Source organism: Opisthocomus hoazin, chromosome 1 (assembly GCF_030867145.1).
Source record: "Opisthocomus hoazin isolate bOpiHoa1 chromosome 1, bOpiHoa1.hap1, whole genome shotgun sequence".
In the NCBI taxonomy this organism is placed as follows: Eukaryota; Metazoa; Chordata; class Aves; order Opisthocomiformes; family Opisthocomidae; genus Opisthocomus; species Opisthocomus hoazin.
Window position 1 is genome coordinate 100,658,477 of NC_134414.1, and position 24,182 is coordinate 100,682,658.

Consider the following 24,182-nt stretch of genomic DNA (forward strand, 5'->3'; position numbering starts at 1 on the left):
TCTTCCTCAAATTTTGTAATCAGAATAGAGATTAAATTTTGAGGGACTCAAAGGTCTCCACTTAGTATGTAATCTTCCACCCTTTGGAGCATGCACTCCATGTGTGCTTCTGCCACAGCCTGAGCATGAAGGGCTGGGGCAGAGCACAGGATTTCTTACTGTCATGGGAGAAGCAGAAATGATAAAAGCATTTCCAGTACATTGCTAGGAGAATACTGAGATGCCACATACACATTCAAAAATTACTCTTCTAAACGGAGAGAGGACCTGCAATTTCTGTAATTGCTGGTTCCGTGTTTGTGTGCATAGATCAAAAGAAAGGCAGCTCCCCTCCTGTTAGGTAAGGGAGGATGGTGGTATCAGTAGGGACAAACTACTAATCCAACATGAAGGGCATAGGGAGAAGACCTCTTTGTTTTGGAAGAACAATGGGAATTAGTTGTGCTCATTACCCAAAAAATCTTGCTTCAGTATCTTTTTTTCCTTTGTGTAGTCTGTACTTTACAGATTTACAGAGTACAAGATTATCTCCTTTGGCCTCCTGTATATCACAGACCCTTCAGTTTCACTGAACTAACCCTGTTACTGAGCATAACCTGTTGAATGAAGTATACTTTGTCTTTGATATAGTGTGTCTTGAAGAAAGTGTCCAGTCTTGGTCTGGTGATATCAAAAGATGGAGCAGCCAAGGTTTCGTTTCAGAGAGGAATCACTTTCACAGTCTGACAACTGTGTTTCTTTTAGCTCCACTTACGTGCTTCTCCACTAGACTCCATAACAGGGCAGCTCATAGCTGATACTTCATGGTTTCCAGTGTTTCACGTATTTGCTGCAACATCCCGAGAGACAGATTTTCCTAGAGGTATAGGAAGCTGTGTTTGAAGGGGGTCTCTATAACACTCATACCATGAATTGTGGTAGAACATGCCAGCTGAGCATAGAAGCGAAAGAAAATGAAATATAAATTCATTACTGCATAGTTAGAACAGCGAGGATAAATTCTCTCTATTTCCAGGCATCTATATTATACTTTCAACTAGAGATACCATTAGTAGAGAAAAACTGAGCTCTTTTGATAACTTTCTGCTGTGAAAAGGGTCAATCCTCCTTGCTCGTCACACTTCCTCCTACGTGATCCTGACTCACCCTTGGGCTGACTTTCATATTCACTGAGCTGATCCAGCTCATTAACCCATCAGAAAACTGTCCCTTTTTTACTTCTCTGGATTTATCTTCTGCCAGTTCAGTGAGCTGAATCAGCTCAATGAGGGGTCAGGTGAGAGTTGAAGGTGCTGTAAGGAAGCATGGGTGGGCAACATAGAGGTGGAATTAGGGGAAGGAAGAGGAAAAAGACAGGAAAAAGCACGCCAGGTGAAGGAACAAGACTGCTTCTTTCAACGACAGAAAGCCTTAAGATGAGCTAATCTGACCTTGTCTGATCACATATTTAGGGAGGTAATTTCCTGAGAGTTCCAATGGAGTCAGTGTAGAAAAAGAAGTTTCTTTAGAGGGTGGTTAGAAAGGAAGTAAAGGCAAGTAATCTAATTTACACACATAGGTTAGGCAATGTAAATATACCTGTTCTTTACTGCAAAGACCCCTGTGGATTAAAGCTTTAAAACACAGTTAATGACTAAATGCCTAAATGCTGGGAGAACCAAAATAATGGTGTTTAAATGCAGAAGCAGCCTTCTGAGAGCTCTAAAAGGCCTCAGGTACAATCATAAAGACCATGTAAGTCCAGTGAGCAGAGCATGAGCACCAGGCAAACTGGCTGTGTGAAGTCAGTGTTGAGCAAAGGTGGGTGAAGCTGATGTCACTTGGAATTTTCTCAGGCTCTGCCTGAGGAGAAAATCAGGGGTGATCCTCCAGCGTACATCTTGCTTTCAGCAATTCCCTGCAGGCCACCAGCTCTCTTCCTAACTTTGTGTCTCTCTTGCTCTTTTCACTTCCACCGTTATTTGTAAAACTACTACTGAAAATGACCTACATAAATAAATAAATTGAATGAATAAATTATGATGGAGGGAATGAATGTGTGAGTGTGTGTAGGTGGATGACACGGAGAACCAGGCTGGTGGGAGCAGCAGGAGCTATCAGTTCATTTGCTGTCAGCGGCAGAGCCCCAGGGAGGGTAAGGTCATTAAGTACCTGATTGCGCAAGGTGCCAAGTGCCTTCATCTTCTGTCATTTTTGGAGATAATTGAAAGCGTTTCTATACCTTGCCAGTAGAGGCTTCAAGGAAGGAAGAAGAGGGCAGCAGCCTAAACCTGTGATTTTCAGCCTTTCTTTTTTCAGTTTGCAGATCCCTAAGGATTTCTCCCTTGTAATGAATCTTTTCATAATTACCTTTCATGGAGCCTTTTAAAATAATCAATGGACCCTCAGGGGCCTATGCAACCGAGTTGCTGGCTTTCAGATAGTGCAACGCAGGACAAACTTCTCTCTTGCAAGAGCAAGGCTAGAAGTATAATTTCAGAGTTGATATTGGTTGTATCCTCCTGATACAACCTCTTCTCCATGGGAGACACTAGCCATTATGTTAGTCAAATAGCTGAGCCACCGGCCCCTTGCCACGCCACCCAACCCTGGGACATTTTCTGCACAAGAGCGTGAGGAGAACTCCGCAGTGCAGAAGGGATGCGATGCTCCCTTGAGATCTGCCACATCTTGCCCCAGAGATGAAATGTGCCCATTGCGCTGTGTTGTAGAGCCATGCATGCTGACAGCTTTGCCCTTCAGGATGGGGTATATACAGCTGGAATTCAGCTGGCTGCAGAAAGACATTTGCGTTATTAAATGGATAAATACAGAAAAAAAACAAGTGGTTTAATTATCAGTGGCATTTGCAGTAAGAACTTAGTAATCCTGACACTGCAGCAGTCCTCCCTTTTTTTTCTGAAGTCGTCCAAATCTTTGTGTGATCTTTCTGGAGTAGAAGATTGGATTATCAGATCTGGTAGGTGGAGCAGCTTTTTAAAGAATGCTTGGAGATGTGTGTCCATATCTGTGTGTTTTGTATGCATAAAATTTCCTCTCGCCTTTTCTAAGTATGTGGCTCTGTAGTACTCTGCGTAGGAGTCTAGGTATCCCTAATGAATGGTGAATAATAGGGCTAGAGCTAAAGAAAGTGTCTTGAATTTTCCTGCAAAACAAGTGTAGCTAGTTGTTGCCCTGACACAAACTTACTCTTTACAGTTGTCCACTGGAACTGTTGTGGCAGATCCAAATGACATACTGTGCAGCCAGTCCTTAGGTAGATTATCCACTCCCCTGGAGAGCACTGGAAAGGAAAATAAAATTTTTCAATTTTTTTTGCAGTATTCAGGGTAGCAGCAAGGAGAGAATAGGATGTAAAGGATGAGGCATTGTGGTTGCAGGCTGTGCCTTTGAGAACAAGTGATATTCTGAATTGATTTTCACTTTAAACTTGGCAATTGTATATGCAGGAATAGGGAATTACAATAATAAAGCCTGGAAATCATAAATACACTTATAACTCTGGTCAAGTGCAAATCCCTCAGACGGTAAGAAAGGGACATGGTCTGCCTATCAGTCACAGGTAGAACAGTCTCTACAGATCGCTCTACAGTGATTGCTCTTAATCAACCCTTTATTCAGCTGCAAGATGCTGTTAACATATAAAGTAGGCCGGGTCGTCAGCTGACTGTTATTGACAGCCAGTCCAGAGACTGAGTCTAGAGTCTGTTGCAGATGTGTGTGTAAGCCCAAGGTTACCTAAGTTAATGCAAGAAGAAGAAGGAGAGAATGAAAAGGAAAATCTGGCAGTTGCACCAGAAACTTCATAAACATGAATCCGGTAGCCTCCAGAATGACTTGTGAATGTCACTGCCAAGTCAAAGGACATCACCCTCCACTCCTGCAGAAAATACTGCTTTCTGTAGGACCTGATTGCTCAACGTGACTTACATACCACATGGGCTTGCTTTGTGCCAGGGTGACAGAAGGGGCTGCACAGCACTACCCTGCCAAGTGGTTTTGAGCCTGTGACTGTGGGCCGTGGCTGGTACTGACACAGGAGCTGTGGTCCTTGCTGCCCTGGAAGTGCCGCCACCTTTCTGTATCTTTCCTTGCTTTAGACATCTTTTGTTCATCCTCACGGCATAAAGTCTTGAAGCAATGGAAGAGGAAGTGAGCCTTGGCCATAGGCTGATACGGGCAGCAGTGAAAAAGCTGCCCTGTTAGAGATTGTGCATGTTATCTTCGATTTGATTGCTTCTTCAGGTGTCTGAAAACAATAGAAATAATAAAAGTATCTACATGGCACGGAACCCTGCATCCCATTTTCAGAGATAACTGGGCCATACAAGTGCTTAAGGCCTCACTGACAGTGGGGCAGATCTCACAGAATATTTAGAGGGGAGACCAAACACCATGCTTAGTGGGATTTCTAGAAGGATTTCATTACTTAAGGTTCATATTGATTTAAGAGTAGGTGCCTATCGATGTAAGCACTTTTATAAATCTATCAAGTGTGCACTTGTATGTGTAGATGTCTAAATATTTATTGTTGTATGGCGCTTAGTAACTCTAAAAATAAGGCTTGCTATCCAGCTCCAGTCCAGAAGCCTGTACAGTCATGTAAATGTGGCACTGCCTCTCAGCAGGGGTTATTAAGTCTGGCACCATGTGGAGCTAACTCAGATATACGACTTCTCAACCAGAGCTGCACTTGAACGCTTTTAAAAATGCTCCTTGTTCAGCTAAGAAAGTGGACTTAGATCACCACCCTGTCAGAGCTCTGTGCTCCTTTGGGTAAGGACTAACTTCGTGTCTCTGTGTTGAACACAGCATCCAGGAGAAACAACAGAGGCAGCTGCTCTGCACTCTTTTCCAGGTATATAATTGTGAGCTTCCTTGTATGTTTCTCAATTATTGAATCTAAAAAAAATACTATTAAAAAAACTTAAAAGGATCAGAGATAACATGTTATTTACACACCTATTTGAAGTTAAATAATTCACACTGCCCCAGCCACCTTACCTGATAATCAGGACAGCAATATGGAATAGCATTGCTTCTCTCTTTCACCTCCACTCTCCCCACCAGTGTTGCAATCCGGTACCCAGAGCACCATCCTGAATACAGATTTTCTTCTTCCTGCTACGCCTGTTTCCTTTAAGGCATTTTTTTCCCTCTTGTGGATTGACAGACTTATCAACACTGGCTAAGATGCATTTAATATGCCTAACATAAGCCAAACAGCATCCTGTCCTGTCGTTCCGTATTCTTTTCTCAGAAAGGATTGGGTTTAGCTGCAATTATTTGCATTATCTGCTTAAATATTTAGAGAACGCAATAGTTTGGTAGTCATGTATTGCTGCATTCTACTCCGAATTTTAACTCTGTAAGCCAATTCCTGAGCTGCCCGGTTGGATTTTCGTTTCGTTTTCCCTCCTGGCTATCACCAGGTGACATCCCCAGGAAGCAGGAACACAGCAGCACCTGAGGCTGGATGCTGCACTCCTGTGCCTGCAGCTCCAGCAGAGATGGGGAGGGGGTCCACACGAGGCAGGCCTGCAGAATCAATCCCAGATGCCAAATGTGGAGACCAGCATCACATAGCAAGGCCTTGAATTTTCATTTTTTGTTCATTAAAAGACAGTCAGAAAGAAAGAATGTCCATTCTCATCCTCCAAAGTGCTGTCACACTCATCCATATGCGTGCACATACACTGCTGCCTTTATAGTTAGTATCAAGGGATGTAACAGCACAGTAAGGAGAGAACCGTACCAAATTTACATGGATTATGGAGTATATTTTTATGGGTCCTTTTGCAGAAGGATTTTTTTTTTCGTAAGGTTTTAGTATCTTGCAAAAAATATATCCTTCCTTTTCTCTGTCCATTTTAAATTCTCCTCTGACATTAGGCAAAATGTTTCCCTTACTAGTCCCCGCAGGTACAGCCCCAGTTTGCTGCAGATTCTCTGCTGGCTGTCCTGGCTTTTCCCCAAGTCATCACAAACTGTTATTCTGAATGTGCTTATCTACGTGTAGGAGTACTCTCGCCGGCTACCACAACCTTGACGCAATGGAGCTGCCGGGCAGCAGCGTGCACAGGCGCTGCAGAGTCACCCCTTTAATCTGAGGTTACAGGCCACTTCCAAGTGCTGGTGGACAGAGTGCAGGCAAGACTGTCAAAGGTGCCAGCTGAATGCAGAGCAGTCACGTCAATATCACCTCTTGGTGATAACAGCAGTGGAAAAAATGCCTTTACTCACTGTAAAGACTGTGGCGAAGCATGCCCAACTCATGCACAGTCCTGAAATCGAATGGAGAAAAGGAAAGACTTGCATTTCTTTCCCCTACTTGCTGTTTATAAAACCGTCTCCAACACACTCCAAGCTCCATGTTCTCTTTCTGATAGATATGCAAAAGATTGAGAAAGAACTTTGTCCAGCTTCCAAGCTAAAGCAGGACCATATCTGGGACATCCTGGTTTTTATGCCCTTGATATTGGCACATCAGACTATGTGACATCAGAGGAAATCCTGCCTGCAGCTTCCCAAAGCTACTGGGAAGGCTTTCTGGGAGAATGCATCTTTTTACAGAGTGTGTCACTGGTAGACAGCAGTGACACCATCACTCCTAGGGAAGTGACAGTGTTCCTACCTCAACAGCATGTTCACCTTGCTGTATGTGTTCTGACTTAAAAAATGCTTCTTGAGAAACGTTCTCAGTGTGTAACTGATACTGGCACATCAAGGGCACAATTAAGGTTCTGCTCACGTGGAAGGGAAATATTAAAAAAAACCCCTTCAACTCATTCCTAGTATTTTTTATTTATCATTCACCAAATGTACACATTTTAAATTGTAACACTTGCCTAAGTGTAGTATGGTTTTTAGATTTTTTAAAAATTTTTTTTTCCCCATGTCTCTGGTTAGCATATAGCAATTTGCAAACAAACTTTCTTTCATTCTGGTGGACTATGCCCAAATTTAATGGGCATCAGCTGGGATGATGGAGCCATTATCAGTACGTATATATGTACGCACTTCATTCACGAAAGCAGCAGTCTCAGCTCTTAGGGAGAGCCCTTTCTCTGCCTTCGTTAGAGGAATGGCTAGGGAAAGTCCACGCATAAGGTAAGTCTCTTAGGAGTGCTCCTTGAACATGCAGAGTTACAGAGCAGCATTCACCGTCTTTGGCAAAAGCTGTGTCTGGTCTTCAGGAGTGCATGTGGAAGTGCGTACAGGGCAAAAGCAATGAGCAATTGCAGCCCTTGTAGTTTGCAGGCAGATACTTGTCCCTGTGAAAAGAATATCCACATGGTATGGGAAATCTGTCCCAGGAATACAAGAACAGCCAAATCCTTGAGCTATAGACTGCTAGAGACAGGGAAATGTTGGGAATATGCTTGCCATCTATTTCTAAATTTTTCTAGGCATCCAGGTTTGGCCGTTCTTGGAGAAGGGGGTGCTGGGCTAGATAGACTATAGGTCTAACTCAGTGGAATATTCATTAATAGAAGTGGTTAATGCCTGAAAGAACCAGGTGATCAGGAAACCATTTTTTCGTGCATTTTTCCATCTCCATTGGCTTGAGTTGAGATGATAGGTCTCAGATCAGAATCAAGCCAATGGCTGAGAAGTGTTTTGTCAGCACAAGCAAGTATTTTATGTTTCATTTTCAAGTTGTATGACTCCACTGAATAGCCTCCATAATCTATTTCACCATTAAGCAGCAAGTATAAGCCACATACTGTGGATTACATGCTCTATTGTGGTCAAAGAGCGGCAGATGAAAATGAAAGTTGGTTAAGCAACCAATTAGGAGAAGGTGCTTGTCATATAACAAACAGAAGTGACTCATGCAATGTCCCCTTCCCCCGCCAGTCACTGTCTGAATCACCTCACCCATGTCCAAGGAAAGGTCAATTCAGTCTCTCAGTTCTTGGATGAGTTTTCAATTTAAAAGTACTGCAGGATCAGGACGTTGTTTATTATGAAGAGTTGTACAAACTGTCATTCAGTTTTAGCATGCGACTACATGAGAACTGTGTCTATTAGAACTGTGCCTCAAATACGCTTAGTGTGATAAACATACATCTTGACTAGCTCTCCTTCACTGCCGACACAGATTTTCCTCTTCCAGACATGTTTGGTTCTCTCTCTTGCTCTGCCTTGTTTCTTTTAATTGTTTGCCTTAGAAATGAAGAGTGAGGAAACAACATTCTTGCTGGAGGAAGAAGTTCAGACTCATTTTGAGAGAGCCAAGGAATTGGAATTAATAAAATATTACTCTTCATGATATCAGCTGCAAACTCGTCCCAATTAGGCTAAGAGGGGCATTTTTCGTTTTTTGCTTCTCCCTCACATTTGGGCTGTACTGACCTCTTCCCTGTATCATTCAGAAGTGAAAGGGAGAATAAGTGCTCTTCTGGAAAACTTCAACTTGTCAGAAGTGACATGGTGTTGGTACCAGAGAGCCTTCTTTCATCCCATTGCCTGGCTTTTCCATGACTCTCCTCCTGCTCCCAGCCCCATCTGTTTCCATATTACATGCTTGTTACCAGGGACTGGAAGAGTACAGGGAGAAATTCATCCTAGTATGGATTTATTTCAAGGCACATTTCTCTCATTCTCATTTTGTCTTGATCTTCTGTTAACTATCATAAGATAACATCAGGCAGCTTGACATTTTTATTGTGTTTTCCACATAACAGGTTGGGTTAACCTATGTGGGATTCCTGTACGTAACTTACCCAGCTAATTTATGTGGAAAATATCAACTCTCTTGTCCTAGCTTGGATTTGAGTTTGAATTAGCTACCTCAGTGTAACAGCAAACCTTATTTCAAAATGAAGACACGCTTTTCCCCCATCTGAAGCTGTCTGTCTTCCTGAACAGATGTAATATAAGGGAACGTATATATCTTTCTGTTGTTTCATTTTCCTCTTTTCAGTTTTACACTCACAAAGCAGGGGGTGAGTGGAAAAGAGATGTCCTGGCAAATCTGGTCACTGCCATTACCATACCTGCCAAATGAATAAGGAGGGAGTGAGCCTTTTAAAATAAGGTGTTTAGATTCCATACATAGGATCACGCTTGATATTTGAAACAAAAATCCACCTATTTCTGTCTGCATCTCATACAAGACTGCACACATCATGGAAAAATCAATTGAAGGGTTTCAGTGTTATGAAACACAGGCACTTTTTTTTTTAAATTATTGTACTTAGCTTAAGGCTGTGCTTCTCTGTGACTGCCGAACCTGGATCTGTTAAAACTCCTTTACAACCCAGAATTCAACAGCATTAGCAGTTTTGATTGCACTAAGTTGTTATTGGGAATGTTTGTGCTGAGTCTGACTTCAGATATAACTGAAGCAACCAGAATGTAGCTCTTCCTATTGATTATTTAGCCTGAATACAAATTAATAAGGATGTAATCCTCCATCTTTATGTTAAAAAATTCATTTGCTTATCTGGAAGGGCCAGAAAGTAAGTTGTGGTGAATGAAGTGGAAAGAGCACTTTTCCCTGCTGTCCTGTTGGTTTGAGATTGAACTAAATCATTGACAGTTTTACCAGAGAGGGTTTGAAGAAGCCCATCAAAATGTCTGCACACAGACTGGCCCTGCAGCATAGGAGCAGCAGAATGCACTACCACAAGGGAGATCTGTCTAGGTATTTATACCATGCTCATTGCCATGGTAACAGAAAGCCTTATGAAATGTAGACATTACACACAGAATTGTTTGTGCTTTCCTGTCTCTCTCACACTCACTCTTTCCTCCCCCTCAACCCTGGGGCTTTTATGGATGCTTTTATAGCGAGGAGGCCCAGTGTCAAGAGCGTGACTTGCACTGATTCCCAAAACCTTGGGGTTCCTGGGCCAGACTTGTCCTGTGTCCCCTGGTCTGCGGCCTTCCGCACTGGATCCTCCAGTCCTGCAGCCATCCACCTGCCACAGGAGCTTCTGAGCCCCTCGAGTGTGCCTGGCGGTCTCAGTGTATGGCAAGAAGTCCCTCAGAGATATTTCAAGGGCATAGCTGTGGAGAAGGATCATCAAGACTTAACTCACAGTGTGTCTCCTGCCTCCCCAGGGATGCGGGACACGGCAGTGATGGGGCAGGAGGTGCTGACCTCAGACTTCGGTGGTGGGCTATCTGCCAGATTTATTGAGCAGTTACAAAGGGGTGAATACAAGAGTCCTGTCCTCACTCCTATACTATGAGGAAACACTGATGTAACACCATACTGCTCTCTGGGCCTTAAAATGGTTTAGAGCATGGATGTGCCCACCCTACACAGCTGAGTGTGGTTTTCAAACTCTGGAGAAGCACACACCATGGTTCTCCCGCTTCTTCAGAGAAAACATTTTCTAGCTGAGCAGCCCCATCCCAGAATAATTCAAGATGGGAACTCTTCTTTCTGTGGTCACATCTGGCACTGACCGTGTGAATTTTAGATAGGTATTAATCATGCTTTTATACCTCCATACCTCACCAGCATGTTGTGTGAATTTTTTTCATTACTATCACTCTAAAGTACCTGGGAGCTTACAGAATGAAGCCGATACCAATACAAGTATCCTAACCGACTTTAAAAAGAAATTAGTCTGTTTCTGCTTCTGCCTGTAGATGAGATCCACCCTAAGAGTTGGGAAATTGTTAATCTTTGGCCCTTTTAACCCCTGTCTATATAATTTGCAAAGCTGAGTTTAACATGATGCTTCAAGTTAATATGCTGATACAACCTAATTTTCTAAAAAAGGCTGACTATAGGTCTTCAGAAGGAAATATTTAGAAATGCTCTGCTTAGTTTTATGGCAGTCTGTTGTACTAGCTAAGAAAAACGCAAGACCAGGTTTTGGACATTTTGAAGCAGTTAGAGTGAGAAGTGCTGTGGAAGGAAAATGCATGTTACCTCTTGCTTCCCGTGGGCTTCTTCCACATGCTATAAAAGTGATGGGTTTCAAAGAAATATACCTCAGTCTCCTTGAGCAGATGCAGAGTTGATGAATGCCGGGGAAATGAAGAATCCAGGGCAATCTGGGATGGGGAATTGAGATGTCTAAATCCAATGGAAAGGTCCACTGCAATGACAGTATATTGTTGTTCTTCTGAATCTGTTAGTCTGTTGATTTAAAAATGGATGTATTGTTAACATAGTACTTCTTTTGCTGTAGCTACACACTTAAGTAGGCATGATACAACACCAGAAATTGCTACCTAGAGATCTGGTATTTTGTACACAGTATGATTTCTAATTGCTTGAATAATACTGCACAATGGAATAATTTCTTGCTCGGTGAGAGCTGTTTCTCACTGCTTGAGATATAATAACCTCTTGGGAAGTCACAGAGCTGCAAACTATAATGTATACAGCATTTTTGCTCAGTCTGTACTCTTAAAATGCTCAAGCATTCAAAAAAAAATGAATCAGGAGAAACTGGTAAAGTTGCAGCAACTGAATGAGGTGGGTCTTCAGGATTATATATAGAACCCTTTTTAGACGCCCACAGTCCCTATATTAAAAACAGTGATTCAGAAAATCAGCCAGCAGATTCTTGAACCAAAGTATTGTGTGTAATTTTTGCAGTCCGCATTTAAAAAGATGCATTGTTTACAAGAATGAAATGAGCATTGCACGACACTTTTTCAATAAAGCCATTTTGTAGTGTAGTTTCTTTGCTTGGATAAGAGCTCTTTTAATGTTGCTATTTTTAATGTACCAGTTAAATTTGTTATATGCATCCATGCATTTATAGAAACAACTTTTTTTCTCAGAAATATATATGAAACAGTTCACCCATAAATGTACACAGTAATATTTTAAAAAAAAACTACAACAGAGTGACCCTGAAAAGACAGCACAGTCATATATACAATGCCTACAGCAAAGAACCTGGAGTTGGGAAGCTATTCTGGTTAAGCTGACCATCAAGTTGAGTATTTGCCATCCAAATTCAGAATCACCTTTTGCTTTTTAAAAACCACATACCATGCTCACTGGGCAGGACTGAAGGGGCTGACTGCAGCCCAAACTCCGTGCATCACTCCTCCAGCCCTCCTTACAGGTGAGGGGCCACTTGCAACATTTTGGTTTGTCAGTCGAACCACAGCAGGCAAATGTTAGTTAAACTCCCTGGAGGGGCAAAGGCATTTTTTCTCATCAGCTGAGTTGAGCTAAAGGAGAGGTTTCTCTGAAATTATACCACCTACTCCCCTGGCGCAGGACCTCCCAAGGCTGAGGAGGTGCTTTAAGCCCTCGGTGCCAAGGACCCAGCTGGCGTCAGGACCTGGTACAGGGGCAGCACTGCCCTGGCCCCGTGCCCCAGCAAGGCTTAGGAAGCAATCCGGAATAGGAGCTGTAACAGTATTTAGAAAGCTGCAGCTTTTCTGTACGAAGGCCTTCTCATTTCTTGCCAAGCAGTGAGACAGGTGAGAGTAAGATGTCTCCTGCCGCAATACACAACGAACCCAACAGGAGCCCTGTCAGAGAAGACCCACAGACCCAGTCCTGAGTACCAGGAGTGGGACTACAGCCGCTCTTAGCACAAGGAGCCAAGGGGATTTTGTGTCCTTTCCCTTTCCTACTTCCTCATTCGTGGTAGGGTGAGGGTTGCCAATCCAGTACAAGCAACAGCAACGTTATGCAGCATTTCGGTAGACTAGAAGCTAAGGCAGCCCCAATGCAAGCTAATACATTTAGAAAGGTCATGTGCCCCAAATCAATTTTATATTAGTGTATATTGATGAGCTTATGTCTATTTTCTTACAAAGTTCTTAGTGCTACTGACCCACCTGCCTAGGAACATGAGCCCAGGTTGCAAAGCTCCATGCAGACCGGCAGCTCGATACCAACAGCGGCCACTCTGTTTGCCCAGACCGAGAAGCCGTTGTGCGAGAGCTGCTGGCCCTGATGGCAGCTGCCCAGAGTGAGGTGAGAATTCCCCAGAGGGATGGCTCCTTGCTCAAACCCTGCTCAAAAGCCATGAAAGAGAGGAACTACCTCCTGCAGAAACCCTCCTTCTCCATCAGAGAAAAACAGCAATTTTTGAATGCCCTTGCCCAGCTGAGTATTTCATTTTTGTTCTGAATTAGATTCTAGACTCTGTGTGGAGCAACACTGACGGTGGCTGTGCATATTATATAGGTATGTAAGTAGACTGCAAGCTGAGTAACAAAAAAATATACGCCCTAAGGACTTTCTGGGCAATTAGGACTATGTACTTGGCCTGAAGAACTGTAGATATTTATTCCCTTCCTGGCTCCTCTGCTCCAACAGTGGTGGAAGAACTTTCTAAAATATCAGTCAGTGTTTCATCCACTGCTATGTATGATCTTTCTCTGGACAGAATAAATGGTGGGAAGGGCTTTTCTGGATGGAAACTGAGAGTAACGCTAGTACTTCAGAGAAACAACAAGCCTTTGTTTCCCTTCCAGTGTTAGCAAGGAAGAGAGGTCTGCCATATAGGATATGACATAACTAAAGGTAGCTATCATATCGGATGAAATGAAGGTCAAGAGTAAGGTACATATTCACAATAACATTGTTTGCTGTTTCAGACTAGAAATCACTGCCATGCCATCTTCTGAGTTAACGTGGAGATCAGGCTTTGCTGAACACTAATATAAAGGGAGAAACCGTAGCGCAAGGGCAACTCCTGGCAGAGTTCCCACAGAAGCTAAGGAAAGGCAGAACTCATACAGAAGGAATTTAAAGCAGTCGGTTATATTTTGAGTGTGGTCTCTTGCCATTCTATTTCTCCAGTGCTTTTCAAAATGAAGCTGGTCCTCGCAGAAAGCCTGTCTTGCAGGTCTCCATTCCGCTGCAGAAAATCCCCCCAGGCATGCATTAGCAAGACAAGGCTTCCTACGCAGTCCCCTTCTAGCCTGTCTCAGGCCTGTGCTGGAGCAACCTGCTTTTAAAGTATGCGTTAGACCCAGGCAGTACTTGACCTCTCTGCGGAAATTACCAGCAAATGGAACAGCAGCTATGGCCCAGTGGAACTAACTCAGCCAAGATCTGAGATGGTTACCCATGTATGAACGGTCCAGGGTGACTTCAGGAGGCACTGGGCTAAGTACACACTGGTGGTGAAGACAGGAGATGGCAAGTTTTATTCTGTTGCCATCACTTGGGGAATTAAAGCTCTTGGAGGTGGCACCAGGAAGGAATGAAGTGTCAGCCCTCAGAGAAAGCTGTGCTCAAGAAAGACATTCCCCTAATAAATCTTTCACTTGCTCTCTCTGAAATTGTGTCAGCCTGCCACAAGTCTGCAATGCTTTTCTCTAAAACTCCACGTAACCCAGAGCTAGACAAACAAACAGCACTTCCACAAAATGCACAAGGTCCTAGCAAATGACAATGGTCTCGTTCATCCTATAGAGAATACATCGGAGGTATCCCCCTGTGTGTTGGTTCGTGGGAAGGGTTGCTTGTAAAACTGGGCTCTGGCTGTGTTAGCTGACCAGTGTGGGGCATTGTGTGGGGTTGTATAATCTGAATGAAAGACCTTATTGTAATGGGTGCTGCTTATGGCATAGAAAATTGTTGTGAGATTTTCAAGCTGAAGTCTCCTGTTAACACTATCCCAACACTTTGCTATTTGTGCAGAGATTGTGCTGTGTCCCCTTAAGGAGCTATCGGAAGACAATCCAAATGAAATATTAGTACGTTGGAAGGGAAAAAACAGAAGAAAACCAGTGTATGGATAGAAAAAGCAGGGGTATACTGGAAACCCCACCATCTTTTACTCTGGCCTTTCTACAATGCAGGGTTACATCCACTGAGCACAGCATTTTTCTTTCTTCTATTATACATTCTTACCCAGCAATTTTGTATTTAATGGTACGTGTGTGAAGAATATTAATGCACACAAAAATTCAGACAAAACCCCAAAGCTGATAAAGCCCACAGTCTGGAGCATTAAAGAAGAAACCAGGAGGAGTAAACATAAAAGATCAAGACCTGAGTTGGACTAAAAATGGTTTAAACCTACGTCTGGACTACCAAAGTATCTACAGTCATGTTAGATCACATTTCAGATATTTGGAAGCAATACAAAGTTTCCTCTGTTAGTAAATTATTCCCTTAACTGTCCACTACAGAGTTTCTTTCATTTCCTCTCCCAAACATCTGGCAGTGGATGCTGCAGAAGCCCACAGTCAGCAAGACAAGCAAACAGGGGCCGAACTTCAGTTCATGAGTCATCTCCGTGGCTCCAGTGGGACAGCTCAGGTGGTTAAGGTTAAGCATTTACTTAAGTACTTTGCTGAAATGAAATTAATCTGTGCCAGCAAAAGGTTACTGCCTAGGTGGAGAACTGGTCGGCTGCCTAGCGGTGTCTCCTTAAGTATTTATAAAAGGGATTCATTTAAAACAGAATTAAAAGACGCATCTCTGCGGTGAGAGCAGTGATTCCTAAAGACTTTAAAAAAGCAGACGGCTGTCAGCCTTTACAGTCTCCCACAGGTTCCCCATTACTATCGAGCTGTTAACTGAAAAAATTTTAATCAGGTTCAGCAGAGCAGGGATCGATTGCTCACCCTCGCCTTACAGGGCTCAGCAAGTCTGCGGGTCCCGGAGAGAAAACCCCTGTTCCAAAAGCGGGATAGCTGCTCTGTTACAAAAGTTCTGCTTTTCTGTTGGTAACAGTTCAGCTACTGGTCTATACCTATGTTTCCAGGCAAAAATGTCAGTCGATAGAGTCGTCATTCACGAGCAGCCATTCCCACTGCAGAGGCACGAAAACAGAGCGCTTCCTCTCCGCCATCCAAACGTTCACAGAGCTTTAAAATCCTTATTTTTAAAAATTTTATCCAGGCCACAGTGAGCACACTCTCTAAAGCCCCGATCACGACCACAAGGCCTGTAAGTAGTTCTGCTGAAGCTGCGGTCCTGTCTCTGCGACCCCTGAGGATTTGCCTTCCCCCCAGCTCTCGCGCTACAAACCCAGCACAGACATGGGTGGGCTTTGGGCTTTGGGCTTTGCAGTAGGCACACCTGAGCACTGCTCACTCAGAATATCTATCTTGTATTGTCATGCCTACACGGGAGCTGTGCCATGCTTCCAAATAACCCTTTTAATATAATCAGATAATTATTTGTAACTGAAAGAATGGTTTCAAAATTCTGTTTGAGTATCTGTGTCACCAGTAATTCTTTTTTTATTCTGAATATGAAAAAAGAAATTTAACTTTTGCCAAATACAGAGCATTTTTTCCTAAGGCCTGATATCTATGTAGTATTTCTCCTTTCACATTTTTCCCTAACCTGCCATAATCATAAGACTGAAAATTATAAAGCCAGCAGCTTTGCTGGAAAATGTCAGGCAGTGACACATTTTTCAGAAGAACAACAGAGTCTATTCTATGCTGGGCAGCATTGTTTAATATTGTGTTTCAGAAGTCCCCAATTTTTCATTTCCAAGTCAAGGCTAATGGAGAAATTTCATTTCCAAAGATAAGATATGGAGCAACTGAAAACAGGGATTTAGAAAAGAACTGCCATCTCAGCAATCATTTTGAACATTAGTATCTTTTGACATTTTAATACTGGTGGCAGTGATTCACCTAGCAGAGAGACTTAACTAGGATTTGTTTGTATCTTTCAAATACTAAGCGTCAATCACAAGTCTTTCATGTCTCCGTTTTTTCCTCTGCAGGGTATAAACTGTCAGGGTTTCTCTCATCCATTGCATCATCATGTGGTATGGACTTTATTATTTACTCCCCATTCAGCATTAAGCAAACTTGTCCTTCCTTCACTAGTTCTGTGCCCACTGAGCACGGCCTGAATTGGAGGCATGTTCCTGGGGTGGAGGAACCAAGGTAATGCCACATGATGGTGTCTCCATTCCTACCCAGATGTAAACTCTGCACTGCTCAGAGGCTGAGATCATGCACATGGAAGGCAGACTGTAGCACAATTTGTTAAGAAAATGAGTATGAAGATAAGTGACAGCATTAGAGGAAACTACGGAAGAAAGCTTTGAGTTGCCATCTTTACAAGAAGTTAGCTCAGGGCACTTTTTTTCATACAGTACATGGAAAGGTTGCTTTGGCCAGATCCTGGGGAATGGACGCAAGAGAGCATTGTCACACAATAATGCTCTCCTGCTGCTAAGCAAATATCATGGCCTTATTTGAATACACATGCATAATAAATCCCTGGCCAACAACCCACAAAAACTACCAACAGTTTCCTTGAAATTAGGAACGTTCTTCTCCACTGCAAGAAATGATCACTTCAATGCCTCTGTTCTAGCTGAAAAGCCTCTTCCAGTCCTGCCACACAATGAATTGCCCACCTTCCTTTTAAATCGCTGCTGGAAAAACCTGGGTGGCAACCCCGTGATCCTGAGCTAGGGAGGTGCCCAACTTCCCTTCAAGGCAGGCAGAGGGAAGAGGATTCATGCTGTGGGAGAGGAGCAGCATTGAAATGGCAAATGGAAATGGCCTACCGTGGCAGAGAAGCATAGTGATGGAGTCAAGAAGCAAGGCCATTCTCTCCACAGGATTGTCGTCTGCACTGTTTAAATACACATATATCCCTGCAGGCGTTTCCTGCTTATTTCAGCTAGAGGATATAAGGTAGCAGGGAATACAGAAGGGTCAGGCAAAGGACCTGTGTCAAATTACAGCTTGTACAGCTGTCCCTCGAGCAAGACTAGGCTGCCCAAAGAAGACAACGGAGCAGAGGAAGGTTAGTCTAGTAGGAGAAATTCTTCTTTCCGCTAACTTTTCCCCAGCATCTCTTTTTCATTAGCATATTTTTCCCCTGGCGCTTCTGTCCTGCTTCCATTCCTTAGAGTAACTTCAAATAAGTTCTTCTAGTGTGTCACCAATCTTGTCACTATTTCGTGCACAACCAAGTAGAGAGTATAGCCTGAGTATGAACACTGAGCATCTTGTGATTAAAGGGATTAGCCCTTTACACCCCCAATCTCCCCTCTTGTCCCTCCCCATCCCCATTCAGGTGCTTCAGACCAGTCTATAGCATAGTCACACACGCTGCTGCTGAGAGCTGTCAATGAGCTCATCTTCTAGCAGTCATTTATTTATGATCCAGCATTCTCCTTTACATTCTCCAAAGTGATTGTTTAATAGTTTTCTAAATTCACTCACCTGAAATGCATACCTGAACTTATGCATCTATCACATCTGCCACAGACAGAATCATAGAAATCTGCTGGATTACTGGTCTCTGGAGACACAGTTTATCACTCCAAACACTTCAAAATTCTTCTACAGGGTAAAGACTTATATCCAGGCCAATTCCTTATCTCATGCAAAATTTTCTGAGGATCACTTCCAGTTACGGAAGAGGTCAAAAAAAACCCAAACCCTCTCAAAAAATTAATTTTCAGTTGCTCTGTGCTAAAGGAATGCAAGAGCGTTTGACGCAGTAGTCATATTAATGTGCTGTGTAAGTCTGTCTGGAATAGGAAAGGAATATAAACAGATTATTTCACACAGTGTAGTTCTGTCTCTGACAGAGAGGAAGTGAAACTGTGCAATGACGCTATTTAACCCTTGGAGGATCAAATATTAGCAGCCTGGCTTAAATAACAGCACTGTTTTGCATGTTTTCTCGTCCCAAGCAGAAGTAGAGGCAAGGGGATAAACACTCTTCTCACAGAGAAAGAAGCTGTCAGAGTGTATGTCTACCTCCTTTCTAAAATGTTACAGGACTGCATGGTTTTTTAATAAAAGCAGATAAATATAATTATGCCATGGCCAGTTGTGCCCCCTCATTTAAACTAAATGGCAGATGAAGCCCAAATTTAAGGAGAGAGAAGATCTTGTTCTTAAGCATATATTTTATGCTTACATAAGCATCTCAGACATACTAAGAATAAATGGAATTTGAATATACAGCGTACTATTGAAGAAAATAATGCAAAGGAAGTTTAGCAATCTGTGATGATATGTGACTGTTTAAAAAACTCTCTGAAGAGTGTTTATTGCCATTAATATGCTAAGTAGCCCATCATGTCCTTGCCTGGACAAGGTCCTGTGCAGCCTACTGTAGGTGACTGCTTCGGCAGGAGGGTTGGACTAGATGACCCACAGAGGTCCCTTCCAACCCCTACCATTCTGTGATTCTGTGATTCTGGGATCACCAACAGCTTCAGAATGAGTGAGTTGAAATCAGCAGTCAAAACCGTTGCTGAAAGAAATAAAAGGAACAGACATTACGGTCAAGCACAATAGGTACCACTTCTGGTACAAAAGTCCAACCTGTGCACTCTATTGACAAAACCTGCCGGGTGCGGATACCGCTAATTCGACAAACCTTTGCTTCTTGCTGCTGTAGCAGAACCACCACCACTTGGAGGACATGAGTGCTGTCAATGGAAGGGCTGTGCTGCCAGTGCAACTGTGTCTGCACCAGGGGTTTCTTCTGGCAGCAAGGAATGCTTGGCCTCTTTCTACCCCCAGGAGACACAGGTGTGTTGGCAGCTTCTTATAGCCAGCAAAACACTGTAACAGAGGCCTGGGCTTCCACACTGAACAGTACAGTGCTATTTCTGAACAATTAATTACCACCTTGAGGGTTTACACAGCCCTAAATGAAGATTCCTGTTCCAGATAAAAATCAAGTAGCATCTACCTTTGGCTTTAAATGGAGCCAAATAATGCTTTTCTAAATAAAAATTACTTCTTGAGACGCTAATGGCAAAACAAACCAAAACAAACTTCATTACAGGTGTCAAGGCTGAGCTGTAAAGAAGCAGCTGTGTGGTTAGCATCACACTGCATAGAAATATCTGCATCAGTCCAGAACAAAGCTGAATTTGTGGCAATTTTCTTCTTTCAAAAGCTTTTTGTTCTTTGTCCTTCAGAGAATGGAATGCAGTTCCTTCTGTCATCACTACCTTTCCCTCCAAGTCTGATGCAATTTTCAGTTATTGCTTTGTGATGAGGATGTGTTTGTGATTCTGCAAACATGGAGAAATATGTTGCTCAGATTTCCTCATCCTTCAGGTCCTGGGAGAGAAATGGTGGGATTTCTCTGGCCAAGTGTGCGCTCCAGCAAGCCACCAAAGGCTTTCTGCAGTATCAGCTGGAAAGAAACAGGCCCTCATAGGGCATGACTTTCTCATTTAAAAATAGTTGCCTATGGAGAATTTCGCCCCTTTAAAATTTCAGAGAAGTATTTATCACCATTAAACGTGTGCATCTACACCAGGATGGGATTAATGGCACCCTAAAAGGGCTTGCTTTTCTCTAGTTGACTCCAGAGGGACCGTTGCCAGCTACCTCAGTGTAGCTGTCTGCACTGTAGAGGTCTAACGTTAGAAGAGACCAATCTTGTCCTGAAATGTTCTTCTACCTCAGACTCCTCTGTAACACCGCTGCACAAGCACACACGATTAGCGTGTGCTTTATATCTCATTTAGAATCCCTAACTATGCATTTGACAGGAAGCCAGCTGCAGGCTGGCCTGCACACAGATATCTGAGCTCTTCAGGTCTACCCCTGCAGCTGATGGCAGTCGGCCCGTGGTGGGAACACTTCCTTTACAGCTGCAGGTAACGCTAGCCTTGAGTGAGAAGGCAGTTGTATTTACAGCATGACAATAAAACGGAGCAATGGCAGATGGCCATGTTACCGCCCGTCGGGTAGCTGCTCGTAACCGATCCCACATGCTCACACAGCCAGACCCAACGGTGGCATGGTGTAACTCAAGGTGTGGTTTGACATTACAGCAAAGCCTGTCTGATGACTCGGTGCAGTCGCAAAGGCAGTCCCGCTCCCCCTCTGCTGTGCCCCGCTCCAGTTCCCAGCTTTCCTCCTTCTCCTTCTCCTCCTCCTACTTGCTGACACAGGGCCTCCTCCAAAACTCGCCCTTCGGCAGAAGGGATTTCTTTCTGCCATTTTGGCTCCCTGGTCTGGCTCACATCAGAGTCAAGGGAGCACCGGTGGGGAGGGCAGGAAGGCACAGATGAGGCCAGAAGCAAGGGAAGGGGCTGGGACCCTCTCCAGGGAGAAGTTTTCTATCTAGGTGCAATACCTCCCAGTTGAAGCGTGCTCAGAACAAGTTACTTTGGCTCAGGTGATGGGAAGTAACATGTTCCACTACAGTAACTTTATCACTTACCTTGAACTTCTGCTTCCCAGCCTCCTAAGACATGAGAGTATTTCCTCCGAAGGAGGCCAGTGCTGCCCTTTAATGTGCTGGATGTTCCAGGGGTCAGTACTGGGCCCAGTCTTGTTTAACTTCTTCATCAATGACCTGGACGAAGAGTTAGAATGTACCCTCAGCAAGTTTGCTGATGACACCAAACTGGGAGGTGTGGTGGATACACCAGAAGGCTGTGCTGCCATTCAGCGTGACCTGGACAGGCTGGAAAGTTGGGCAGAGAGGAACCTGATGAGGTTCAACAAGGGCAAGTGCAGGGTCTTGCACCTGGGGAGGAACAACCCCATGCATCGGTACAGGCTTGGGGCGGACCTGCTGGAGAGCAGCTCTGTGGAGAGCGACTTGGGTGTCCTGGTGGACGACAGATTGACCATGAGCCAGCAGTGTGCCCTGGCTGCCAAGAAAGCTAATGGGATCCTGGGATGCATTAGGAGGAGTGTGGCCAGCAGGTCGAGGGAGGTTCTCCTTCCCCTCTACTCTGTCCTAGTGAGGCCCCATCTGGAGTACTGTGTCCAGTTCTGGGCTCCCCACATCAAGAAAGATGAGGAGCTACTGGAGAGTGTCCAGCGGAGGGCTACGAAGGATGGTGAGGTGATTAGAGCATCTCTCCTGTGAGGAGAGGCTGAGGGAGCTGGGCTTGTTCAGCCTGAAGAAGAGAAGGCTGCGAGGGGACCTAATATATGCTTATAAATATCTCAAGGGTGGGTGTCAGGAAGATGGGGCCAAACTCTTTTCAGTAGTGCCCAGCGACAGGACAAGGGGCAATGGGCACAAACTGAAGCACAGGAAGTTCCGTCTGACCATGAGGAAGAACTTCTTCCCTCTGAGAGTGACGGAGCCCTGGAACAGGCTGCCCAGAGAGGTTGTGGAGTCTCCTTCTCTGGAGATATTCAAGACCTGCCTGGACAAGGTCCTGTGCAGCCTGCTGTAGGCGACCCTGCTTCAGCAGGGGGGTTGGACTAGATGACCCACAGAGGTCCCTTCCAACCCCTACCATTCTGTGATTCTGTGATTCTTCCACTGAGGATGGGAAGCCTTCTTCTCTGAGACAGAAATAACAGGCAGAGTTCAAAACCTCGAGGCTATTACACACTCATCTGCTGCCTTTTCTACTTCAGACCTTGCACTGGCGGCAGATGGATGCCTACAAACCCTGCCTAGGCCATCACCTCAAATTCCACTTGCCTTCAAAATGGCAATTTAATAGAGCTAGCAGGTGAGCCGTGAAACAGCAGTGATCATCAGACTTTTCTTCTACCAGAAGGGGTTGTGGTTTTCTGAGTGCTCTTAATACTAATTTACAACTAATCACCACTTTGGCATTCTTTGCATTATAAAAGGAGACTACTTTGATTACTTTGTGTGATTTGAATGGTCACCAGTCTGTGGTCCCTTTTCCTGTCCTGTTACTTTGGTATCTGGATCCAATAACGGTCCAGCAAAGTAGCTGGTGAGAAAACTGCATGCAAGAGCCAGAACTTAGTTGAGTTGAGCCTAAGTCCTATCCCAGGGACCTCAAATAAGGCTTCAACAAAAAGGCAGGTAGGGGAACAAAGACCGTGCTGGGTCAGAGAGGCTTCTGTTGTCACTGTCATTTTCATGTCCATCACGACTTCTCTGCCCCGATCCAAAGAGCACCAACACAAAGCCAGGGGCTGGGGCCTTTTTTTGTTAAATGAGATGGCCCAGTTCCTCTTGTATCTATGCATGTGATAAAGCCAGTCTGAAAGACTTTTAAACAAATTTGCCATGGAAGTCATTTGCCAGCACTTTGTTCTCTGGCAGCCCTGAGGAAAAGCGCATGTGGCTGCGCTGTGCTTCCCGTGGGGCTGCTCTGTCTGTGCTCAGTGCAGTCAGTGGTGGCGAGGCCCTCGCAAGTCTCTTCTCCCTCTGGAAGGAGATGAGATGACGTAGATCTTGCCCCTCATCCCAGGGTCCCAAGTTGCCTGGTAGCAGCTTCTGATCAACTCCACTCCTGAGCAACACATCCATATCCTTCTCAGGAGCAGTTACTGTCCCCAAATCCTCCAGGCTGCCCTGGTTTTCCTGTGCCACTTATTAATGTTTATAATTACAAATTAAGTGGACCTACTGATTTCACAATGAAGGCACATTTTTAAACACTGTAATCAAAGAACTTTCAATTGGATGAAGACTTCAGTGTTCTAGTGGTTTAATTACAGGAACATGTAAGCACAAGTAAGCTTTTGGTTCTCTCCTGTCTTTCAGATAGGCCACAGCAAAGTCTTTCTGCCCATTTGTTATTGCTGAATATTTGATGCTAACTGTGGGTTGAACCCCAGTGGCCAGGACTCCGACACAGCATCCCAGGCAGCGAGAGTCAGCCACCCAGCCATGCTCAGCTGTCAGGGTGAGATGATACCAGATGTACTTAGTCAATATGACAAATATCAGTGATTGTGAAGAATTCCTTAGGAGGAGGTGTCACACGAAATAAAAGGTTGAACTGAACGGTGTACTGTTTGACAAACACTCCAAATCAGCACAGCCCCTGAAAGATGTCGTCCTGCTCTCTCCTTGCCTCCAACCATCATACTCAGCCATGCTACCTCCTCCCCTCTGCCAACTAAATTGGTTCTGTATCCACATGGCAAAATACCATCAGGACACTGACACAGTTGAAAGCAACCTTTTTTCTTTTTTTTTTTTTCCCCCCAGCTATATCAGTTCCTTGAGCAACTGCACAAATATTTACTATAGCATGAAGAAACAGGGAGTCCGGGGACAAGGACAAGATGCCGGGGGTGAGCAGAACCACTTAGTGTGATGGGAGTGCCAGCATCTGTCTGCTTAAATGTTGGGCAAGTTGAATCCTAAGGCGAAAGGTGAGAGTGACTGTCAGCAGAAGTTTAAAGGTAGTTTTATTAAGCTCGAGTCCTATAGAGACAAATTGTTGCTAGTTTGTTAAATGTTAATTATTTCTGCCCTGCAGCTCTAGGAAGGGCAGTGTAATGTAGACAATGTGGTCTATCAAACAGGCTTCAAGCAGTCTGTGTTGGCAAGCCTCCCAATTTGGTGCACAGCGAGACATCGTACT

At 44.1% G+C, this 24,182-nt stretch overlaps 1 long non-coding RNA gene across 1 annotated transcript; it reads right to left on the minus strand.

Annotated features, from left to right (window-relative positions):
- Positions 1-489: 489 nt before the first annotated feature.
- On the minus strand, positions 490-11,089 carry LOC142364119 (uncharacterized). Its single transcript, XR_012766192.1, has 3 exons — positions 10,957-11,089; positions 3,190-3,283; positions 490-856 (listed from the first exon to the last, which is right to left on the minus strand). It is a non-coding gene; the product is annotated as an uncharacterized LOC142364119 (long non-coding RNA).
- Positions 11,090-24,182: the final 13,093 nt, after the last annotated feature.